The sequence below is a fragment of the Archocentrus centrarchus genome, chromosome 1, assembly GCF_007364275.1.
Source record: "Archocentrus centrarchus isolate MPI-CPG fArcCen1 chromosome 1, fArcCen1, whole genome shotgun sequence".
Classification (NCBI taxonomy): domain Eukaryota; kingdom Metazoa; phylum Chordata; class Actinopteri; order Cichliformes; family Cichlidae; genus Archocentrus; species Archocentrus centrarchus.
The window spans coordinates 14,127,085-14,137,868 of NC_044346.1; positions in this window are offsets into that span (position 1 = coordinate 14,127,085).

Sequence of the window (10,784 nt, forward strand, 5' to 3'; positions counted from 1 at the left end):
TGGCCCTGGGACCTTCGGTGTCAAAGGGCACAGAATCATTATCTACTCAGTCTCTATTGTTTAAATATGTTTTCTCCTGAGAACTTTTAATTTCTAATACGAGGCTCCACGCCTACACCTTTGCTACAAAAGCTTTGTTCTATCACACGTCATTCAAAATAATTGATGAATGATGGCGATTAAGCGCTGTCTTCTTATCTGTTATAGCTATGGGTTCAGTTAGGGTTATTTATTATTATGAAAAAAATATATTACGTCTTTTGCTGTAAATCCTTTTAATTCATGTCACTCTATTATATATATAATATATATGTCTACGCTCATACAAGCCAAGGACTGATAATAAAAACAAATAAAAAAACGTCATGTTCACTGTGATTTTTTTTTTAAGACAAAGTAAAAGATTATTAGGGGTCCTGTGTGTCGAATACATACATATACAGCAGTTATGCCAACACTGGCAGGCCTTGTGATTTTCCTGTGAATAAAACATTTATGCTTCTTCATATATGATATAATTTCATTGTGTACAGTTCATTTGCAGGTACTTTTCCTATGGTCAAATGTGACTTAATTGGGTAATGCCAATATTTACAGCCATTTGAAATTAAAGGGATCGTGTTTTCTTTAATTGTAGTCATGAATATATCATGGCTTCTGAATTAGTTATGGTCAGCAGTGGCGCATATTTAATTTATTGGAACGTGATTTGCTGACGGCATCTAATTTCTTACCCCTATTTTTTTTTCTCCAAAGTCCCTTGATTGTTGGCAGCTTCTATGACATTTTAACTTTTTATTTTTTATTTTTTTTGGGGGGGGGGGCGGTAGAGTCTTTGTTAGTAAATCCATTAATATATAAATGATGAAACCTTTACCTGCTCCCAGTTGCTTTGGCTTTCATGTTGTTGTTGTGTTGTTGTTTGGATCGTAATCAGGTATTAATGCCATTCTGTCTGAACTCAAAGATGGCAGGCTGCCTGGTAATTCATATGCTTGTTCTCTGATGGCATCTGTCGAAGTGTGCTCTCTGCATATTGGTACATACCCTATGGGAAATTTCAATCCAGCCCCAGACTGAGTGGGATGTAAGCAATTTCTTAACTGGGACACTTGCGTGAAAACAGAAAGAACAGAGAGAGAGGGAGAGAGAGAGACAGGGAGAGAGGGAAAGACGAGAGGGAGAAGCGAGGGAGGGAGAGAATAAGTTTGAGGCCAATCCTACAGTGACAAGCAGTGACAGAGTGAAGAGGGCTCAGTATACTGTCTGGCTTTATTAATTTGGGCCATATGGCTCACACAAACAAAAAGTTACAGCACAAGTGAAAAAGAAAATTTGAATCTGGATGGAGGAATTTTCATTATTGTCTGATTGGTGCCAGCACCTAACTTCATCTGAAATGTATCAATATAATATTAACAGACTATTTTAATTAGAAGGAGGGAAGCTTTGTCAAAGCGCCGATGATGATGATGATGATGATGATGATGGTGATGGTGGTGGTGGCTGATGAAAAGAGCCTGTGGAAAAAATCTGTTCGTGAGAACTCGTCTGTTTGAAAGTTCATGAAACTTTTTTTCACTGTGGCCTTGAGCTAGTGGCGGCATGTTGTTTTTGCGCAACTTGGCTATGCTAAATCTGCAGAAAAAACACAAATCTTAGATTCTTGGAGCTGCTTATCTTTTGGAACTGCACGCTTTCCTCAAGACAGTAAGTAACATAAAACATGACAGCAATTCAAATTATATGTATTTTTCTTTTTTCATCTCATTAGAGAAATAAGTTAAAACTAAAAGTCAGTTTCTAGAAATATGCATATTTCTGCACATGTCTTACAGTACATCTTGACTCAGAGATGAGAGGAAATGAAAGGAATACATTAGATTAGGTTAGACAGCTTGGTGTGAAATGTATGGTGCCAGCATGTTTTGCTCTTATGAATATCAAATCTTTGCTGGTTCATGTCTCAGAACTGCATTCCATCTAGACATCAACAACAACTACAGTTTTGAAAGCTTAATGCTTTCCCACTCTGGCCTGACACGGGGTTGTTGCTGTAATTCATGCAGAATATAGTTTGTCATTGTCTTGCTGAAATAAATAAGATCTTTTCTGAAAATCATGTCTTCTGGATGGCAGTTCAGGCTGCGTATTTGTTTTAAAAGCAGAGCATGAAGGTCACAGACATGTAGGTTTTTTGGTTTTTTTTTACCTTGTGCCTTTGCATGCAGAGATTTCACCACACTAACGGAATACTTTAATGATTATATGTACTGCTGATAATATGTACAGAACATTTAATACAATTCCAGTGTTCATCTGTCCATTCATCCACTTTCTTAACCACTTATCCAACTTATGGTCGCAGGGTGGACTATTACCTATCCCAGCTCTCATAAGGCTAGGGAAGTATACACCCTGCACAGGTCACAATCCACCTAAGGGCAGACACAGACAGACAACCGCACACTCTCACATTAACACCTACAACCAGTTAAGCTAAAATGTATGTCATTGGGAAACTGTGGGAGGGAACCAGAGTAACTGGAAGGAACCCATGCAGACACAGTGAGAACGTGCAAACTCCAAAAAGAAAGGGTGGCAGGTTGAAACCCAGAACCTTATTGCTGTGAGGCACTGCACCACCCATCATTTCTTTGCACTGTTTTCAGTTGATTCAAGGGTTTCAACATTATTCAAATCATCACATCATCTTCTTTCTTATGCATTAGTTTTTGTTTAGACTGTAAGCAAGTCAGATCTCTAGGACAGACTGTGTGTGCATATGTGTGTGTGTGTGTTTGTGTGTGCATGTCTAGACATCACCAACTTATCTGTATGGGTGGCTGTAGTAATGGTGGAGTCCTCAGTGTCTACGTCTAGTGTTGTATTTTATTATGCTTTACATTGTTGTGATATGTTATACTTTTATTTCTTGTGTTTTATTGTGAAGCACTTTGGAAATTTTATCCATAAAAAGTGTTATATAAATACATTTTACTTATGTAGTGCTCTGTTAGCAGATTACTGGCATTACCTCTGTGAGCTGGCAACCTGTCCAGGGTGTAGCCAGCTGTTTATTATTTTGCATTTTTTTTTTTCTCATGAATTTGATGTAGGCGCTTTGTTGCTTTGCAAACATCACAAAATCCCCTTTGTAATCCCCTGATTTGTGTGGCTAGAGCATCCAGACTAAAATATGACTTCTTCCAAATGCAGCATGGATCCAATCTGCAGGCACTTCTTTTCAGTCTGGATACAACTGGAATATGCCAAGAAAAGATTTAGGCTGGTATTTTGGACAAGGCCTTTCATTTGCTATGAATTTAAAAAAAAAACCCCATCATCATACCATACAGATCCAGTGCTAGTGTCTAAACATAGAGCTCTCATACAACATGGTAAGTGATAGTGGAGTCTCTGACAGGGCAGCCCAGACGCATTCCTGTTTATAATCTGGCTCTTGTTGGACAGACCCTCAAAACACTGATAATGTCAGTCTCTGCCCATCTTTGCTTTCCCCTAGCAGAAAGCCAATGAGTGCATGCCCCAAATTTCTAGGAATAAATATAACTCCATGACGGTCTGACCAGCAAAAATCATCTATCAGACATTTTTTGTTGTGGCATTCTTTAATTATTAATGAAGTCTTGTCTACATTCTATGTAAACCTTTCATTTGTGTGAAGTTGTTGTGTCGTGTCACCAAAATGCAGCATAAACAGCCACTGAAGTTGCGATCAACACTTTTCTGCATTTACTTCAGTTGGATTACTTTTGAAAAACATCTGAGGACAATTTGAACGTGGCACGCTACTTGTAAACACAGCTGTAAAGATCAAGTGGCCAAAAGGAAGATAACAAATCTCAGCTAAGAAAGACTGGTGGGATTTACTCATTGAATTTCCAGATGTTGCTTCGGTCAGTTACCTGATAATGATCAGATATTAGACGGCGATTTCAGCTTCTTTTTAGGAAACTATTCTGGCCAAAAAAAAAAAAGAGAGAAAGTGTTGTCGAAATTAACTATGAATGTTAGATGAAATGGCTGTGCATTTAGCTACAGGTGCGTGAGCCTGAAATGGTTTACTTCTCTCATAAGCACGGACTAGCAAGTTTACAGTCTGTCAAGAGCTACCCTCCTGTCTGCCAGACCTATGCATGTGTCTCTCCCAATCAGTTCCCAACTGCCCATTATATATCCAGTTGCTATTTCAATTGGACAAACCGCGTGCCTTGCTCTCCTTCTCTCTCCAGAACACTTAATCCCTCCACTTTTTTCCCTTGATTGCTAGCAGTGTTGCTTTCTGCTTTGATGTAGGGCACTGGGCCCATTTATATTCCTTCATTATGCTGCCTCATGAAACTACTGAAGGGGATGCTTTTTTTTTCTTTTTGTGAATGCTTAACATTTGTAAATGGTAATAAAAGGGGATTTGTGTGTTAAAGGTTATGTTGTGGTGCAAACTACTATAAACACCAGTTTAACATAAAAGACAAAGTAGTTAATGGGGAGTCACTCCAAAAATGATTTCAGTTTTGTTGCCTTTGTTGGAAATAATATTAGTTTTATGTTTATTATTGGCAGAGGTGGGAAGTAACGAAGTACAAATACTTCGTTACTGTACTTAAGTAGATTTTTCAGGTATCTGTACTTTACTTAAGTATTTATTTTTCTGACTACTTTTTACTTTTACTCCCTACATTTTTTCACAAGTATCTGTACTTTCTACTTCTTACATTTTCAAACAGACTCGTTACTTTTTAACACGTCAGAGAGAAGTTTGCATTTCCGGTCAGTGCGCCGTCAAACATCAAACGATCTGAGCCTAAACGGAGGAATAATAACACATAAGAGACAATCGTACTGGCGTATCCTCCATCATCGGGGCTTATCTCGTACAAAGGGATTAAATACGCAAACCCATATAATTAATGTATCATTTATAGCACTATAATCGGGCCGGACCGAGTCCGTAAGTTGCGCTGCGGCACATAAACAGCTTAGCTAGCGCTACTGAAGAGGAGCGAGCATGAAGGGAGTAACGTGTGGCAGGTAAATGCAACGTTTCTAAATGCTCAACAAATATCAGCAAACACACAAAGTGTGTGCAGTTTGTTACACAGCTAGCTAAAAGAAGAGCTGCTGTATTTCAGGGAGAGCAAAGAGAGAGAAGTTCACTCAGAGATGGAGAAAGAGGACAGGAGAGGAAGAAGAGAGGTTAGAGTTAAAGGTAAGGACTGGAAAATAAACTGAAGTATGCTGACTTTGTGTAATTCAAAGATTGTATGAAAATACTGCAGTTTAGGTTAGCTTGTTGTACTGTATTTACAGTAAAGCTCTGTGTTGGACTGGAGCACAGTGTTTGTGTTCATGGTCAGAGTTACAGGTTACATCAGTGCAGCAGAGATGAGTCTGAATCAAAGCTGCTGATGCTGAGATTCATTCACTGAATCCAACATTTCTACAGCCTGTATGCTGTCAGTGTAGGGGATGGAGATCAGCACAGATAGCTGTGAAATACTGGGTTACATCTTTGTGAGTTCAGTTCATCCACACAGAGCAGTAAACCTCAGAGCAGCAGCAGCAGGTCAGCTGATCACAGCCTGCACACCAACATCATTTACTGCAGCTCACAATAGAAAGTTGTGATTCTTCTCCCCATGCAGAGCCACTACAGCTGATCTTAGGGTTCCTCCACCTGCTGAATCCCACTGTAACCCCTGAGTATCCTCATGTTGGTGTTTAGGTGGAGGCACAGTCACCCTCTACCATGGAGGACACAGAGAATAGAGCTGTGTTTGAATTCCCTTTCACAGTTTGTGTCCTACATAACAGTTTCAAGCTGAGTGCATTCATTAGGATTAAAATTTAGATTGGAATAACATTTGTATTCTCATGTAATATTATTTTATATTATTACAATAATATATAATGAGGTTCGGTTAGTTTTACACAAAAATAGCAGGTAGAAACGTCCTCCAAAGAACTACTTTTACTTTCTTACTTTGAGTACATTTCAGAGCCTGTACTTTTTTACTTTTACTTAAGTAGAGAAGTTGAACCAGTACTTCGACTTTTACTAAAGTATTTTTTAACATAAGTACTTGTACTTCTACTTAAGTACAGAATGTCAGTACTTTTGCCACCTCTGATTATTGGTTAAAGGTGGCATCGCGCGGGATTGCATTGTAATATTTTGTCTAGAATGCAGGATTATAAATCATTGACTTGTTGGTGGCAGACCATCGAGTAGCCTAACGCTACTATGAGGTATAACTTTAGTTAAATTAGGTTACATCCATTCCTTGATCCCTAGCAATAAAGTGCAGAACCTTTTAAAACTGCCTCTGCCATTCCACTTCAAATGCTACACAGCATTTTTTTTTTCTGTGCCCTGTGTGGTTGCATTTGTGGGCATCCTCCTTTTCTTCAGAAAGTAAGGGTAGCCTACAACACTTGCAGAAATACTCAGAAGAAAGCCTTGGTACCCTGCCTACTGTACCTATGGTGCTAAAAGAAAAAAAAGGTAATGGTTTTAGAATTTTTTTTGGATCAAATGGTTCTGGTGAAATCCCTAGTATCTTATGTCTAATAAAGTGAGAAAACCCCAAATAATAAAAGTGTGTTTATGTATCTAAACCTTAGACTATTGGAAGCTCCTGGTGCACAGTTGTTGTGCTGGTGTTAATGCCAGAGGAGGTTTGGAGCTCTGCAGTTACTGTCAGCAGAGGTTTGGATACTTTACGCACTATGTGCCTCAGCACTCCATGACTCCACTCTGAGTTGCTGTGGTTCCTAGAATGAACTCAAAAAACAAGAGAATTACATCAGACTCTAATGAAATTCACTTTTGAATTCAGTGAACAGCTTTTCTGAAAGTTTTGGCAGTTAGCCCTTGTGTTATACAAAAATATGACTTCATGGAAATATTGGGCTTTACAGTGTTGGCAAGCATGACAAACATCTCTGTTAACAGATATCATATAAAGGCTGCACTGGTCAACAAAGTTATTGCCATGAATGTCCTCCATTTTCAAGGGTAATCAAACTTCTGTTTTGATGTTATAAGGGGCTAATGACAATAAAGTTTATTCAGGCAAAGTCTGTTTTTAGCACATGCTCAGTGTCGCACCTGTTAGAGTAGTACCATACATACATAAGGCTTTTGTGTGGCAGTGAAGCCCAGCGAAATGATAGCTTGTTTTTTTTTTTTAATCCCTCACATAACAGCAGCTACAATACATTTAACAGGGAAAGCTAATAATATTCTGTGTGATGTGCCTTATTTCTGTGTGCCAAAAAGCTTCATGGTCTCCACATCAAACACAATAACCCCAGTGTTTTGGGTTATGTTCTTTCATTACATAAAAAAACAAAAAAACATATGGATGATAATCATACATATGCTGTCCTGCTGTTGTAAGTACTCAACAGCGCAGCACATTCACAGGTGAAAACCGTCCAAAACAAATGCATCATCTACTACAGGAAATGATTTTGTTCCGCCCCATGTCTGTTTTAAAGATTTCTTCAGCAGGAGTTAATGGGCTCGAGCGTCACAGACAGGACAGAAAAATCAGAGAGCACGCTCAAATATTGTTAGCTTTGATCTTTTTCTTTTAGCTAAAAAGAAAGGTATAAAAATGACTTATCCTCCATGTTGTTTATGGAATCAGAAAGCAGAAGTGAATACACTGTCTGTACCGTGTTTCACGGTGTTTCCAAATGTTTTTTGACGTCTCCCGTCATCATGCTGCCAAACAGCTGCAGCGATGCAGACTGCAGTTATCTCATAAGACCTTCTCGCATCGATTCATTACCATTTGTGGTTATATTTTGTTTATCCTTTCTGTTGATTAAGAGACCACAGGGATTTCCTGGCCTCATCTGGCACGTCATACCTTATGACCTCCTTCTGAGCTTTACTCCTTCGGCAACTCCCTGAGTCTTGTCATTCTCCCTCGGGTGCATATGTAAGACAGAGAGCGAGGGGGAGTCAAAGGTTAGGGGTGGGGGGTTGGGGGGAAGAGAAGACCGGCACCATCTGGCAGTGATTGCGTCTCTGAAGAAAAGCTGAGATATCAGTTCTGATGTGCTGTGAATGTCTATTTGTGGTGTTTGTACCGAACGTGTAAATTAGGTTCGTCCTGTATTCTGAAACTAAATAAAAGCCTTAGATAATCTATTTATTTATTTTGTCTTTGCTTTATCTACTGAGTGGAGAAAATTACTATTTTAGCAGTCTATAAGGCATGAGGCTAAAACCTATTACCACAAAATCAGTAAAGAAATTATAACATCTTTGTTGGCCTCACGTTTTGAAATACATGGGTAATCATGATAATTGCTGTGATTCATTGGATATGTATATCTAAGCACTACCCAAATCAATTAGCCTCAAGCATTAAACTGACCTTTGACTTCCATAATGGGGCCCTTATTCAGCCCTGAGGGTCAAAGGATACTTAGAGGCCCACCTGTGAAGACAATTAAAACCAGGAAGCTGCTTTTTAAACTGACACCCAGCACCGAAAAGGTAATTTTAACATGCAGCGAATGTGCAAGACTTCAATATTTATTTACATGTTTTAGTGGAATTACTTTCCAATATGGAATATTGTGAAGGGTTTAATTGCTTCTCTGGTGAGTTGATTTGTTATTAATAAATAACTTAAAATACTTCACGGATTCTCCACGAGTGGTTAAACTCACAAACACAAACTTCAGTGTTACCAGGTTGTGGCGATAAATGTGAATGAACGCCTCATTGTTTGCAAAGCACATCTCAAACTGTATTAATATTTATAATTATTTTTAATATGTGTGATTTACAATCAAAACAATATGAGATTGTTTTAGCAGTAATAGCCATAACACTGATTGTAGGCCCATAAAGATGTCAATGCAAACGTGCTAACAACTACACGTCTAGCAGCAACATGAGCTTCAGTTTGGAATCATGTAATTGGTCCAGCAAATTCATTTAGCTGCAATATTCACTCTTCTTTTAGCTTTGATATCTTAGCTTATCCTAGAAGTAGTTGAGAAATGACACTGATAAGTGTTGACGCTAAATCAAAGACGGCAATAAGCTAACAGGATAGATCTAATACAATACCTCTATAGGAGGCCAAGTGAGAGGTCAGTCTTCTTCTACTGTGCATGCTCTACAAGCAAGATACTGAATTCTGAGTTTCCCCGATGCATCCGTCAGAGTGTAAATGTGTGAATGTTGGATTAAAAGTGTGTAGGCATAGAAAACAAGCATGTGCATTAAAATGTGTGTGAATGAGGCTTGTACTAAGAAATTGCTCAACTGAAGTAAAAAAAGCACTGTATAAGTACCAGTCCATCCATAAAATATACTGATGCACCCTACAGCACCCTGCTTATGCTTTTAACTTATGATTAATGTGTGTCATTATTAAAAGAAAAACAAATCAGGAAATCATAAACATATTTATATTTAAATATAGCTGTAAATATGTACTTTAGATTTAGTGTAAACCATAACGCATATTTCTGTGTGCTCCTTCTCCACGCAGCTGCTTCTGGTCTTTTTTCTTTGTAATTAGCTTCAGTGTGGAAAGACTTGTACTCAGCCAGTCTTTCACACTGACTCATGTTTCCTGTGCACAATGATCAAATGAGGGGAAACGGGCACTGCCTGGGCAGGGCTACCAAGTACCTTACTGTATGCTTAGAGATATGGGTAATTAAGCGCAGGCGCTGTGCCTTCATAATGCTACTGTTTGTTCATTTAGCTGGCAGGATTTCCCTGAAACACTTTTAGAAGTTGTAGCTGATAAAGACTGTTTATGAACTAATGTACACAGCTTAAGTATTGCCCTTATGTGTTATAAAATACAATATTTTGAGAGAAAATATAACAAAAAATGAATATCGGCAATTGAGAGATACAGCATTGAACTATTTAAATGTATCATTGTTTTAGTTTTTTAATAACATTTGAGGAAATGCCGGTGATGACAGTTTAATTATTTTTTTCCTTACTGAGAGATTTGGTGAAGTTTTATAAACTGCATTATTTTGACTATTCACACAAGTATTATTATTTACACAAGTGTTATTATCAGGGGGCCAGTGTGTCAACGCTCTCATGATTTGCAGAGGGCATAAACTCTGTCAAACCAGCTGAGTGCCAAAAATGAGATTCCCAAAAACTATGACCGAACATCATCATAATCACCATTTCCTGTACTTGTTTACACTGAACATTTTTGCAGAAGACAGGGCTGCTCTGACTATCGGTAAATGTTAAAGACTATCAAAAAAATGCTAGATAACAGCTTAGATTTAATACATGACTGTGCCAAGACAAGCCCGCAGTGACATAGACCATTTCCATGGTTGCCCAGCAAAAGTTCATTTAGTGTACACATAGAGTCATGCAGGCACCATAGCCAAAAACTTAATATGGCAGTATCAACAAAGCACTGACGGCTTTTCATAAAAAAAAAAAAAAAAAAATTGAGGACTTGGTTGTTTAAGACTTATTCAAACCTGGCTTTAGCTAATCTTTCCAAGCATTCTCTGTAAAACGGCAATAGCTCTCCTTTCTGTGACAGGTGAACACACCTGCTGACGAGTCCAAAGACTTTTCTGTGTTAAACCTTTTTGCTGCTGTTTTGTAGATTTATAGTGTACATGTTATTGCACTGCTATGTTTGCTAGAATTTTCTTTTGCACAGTCTTGGTCTAATTTTATTTATTTTTTTCTTTTATTTCTCTTCATTTTTTATTATTTTATTTTATCACAG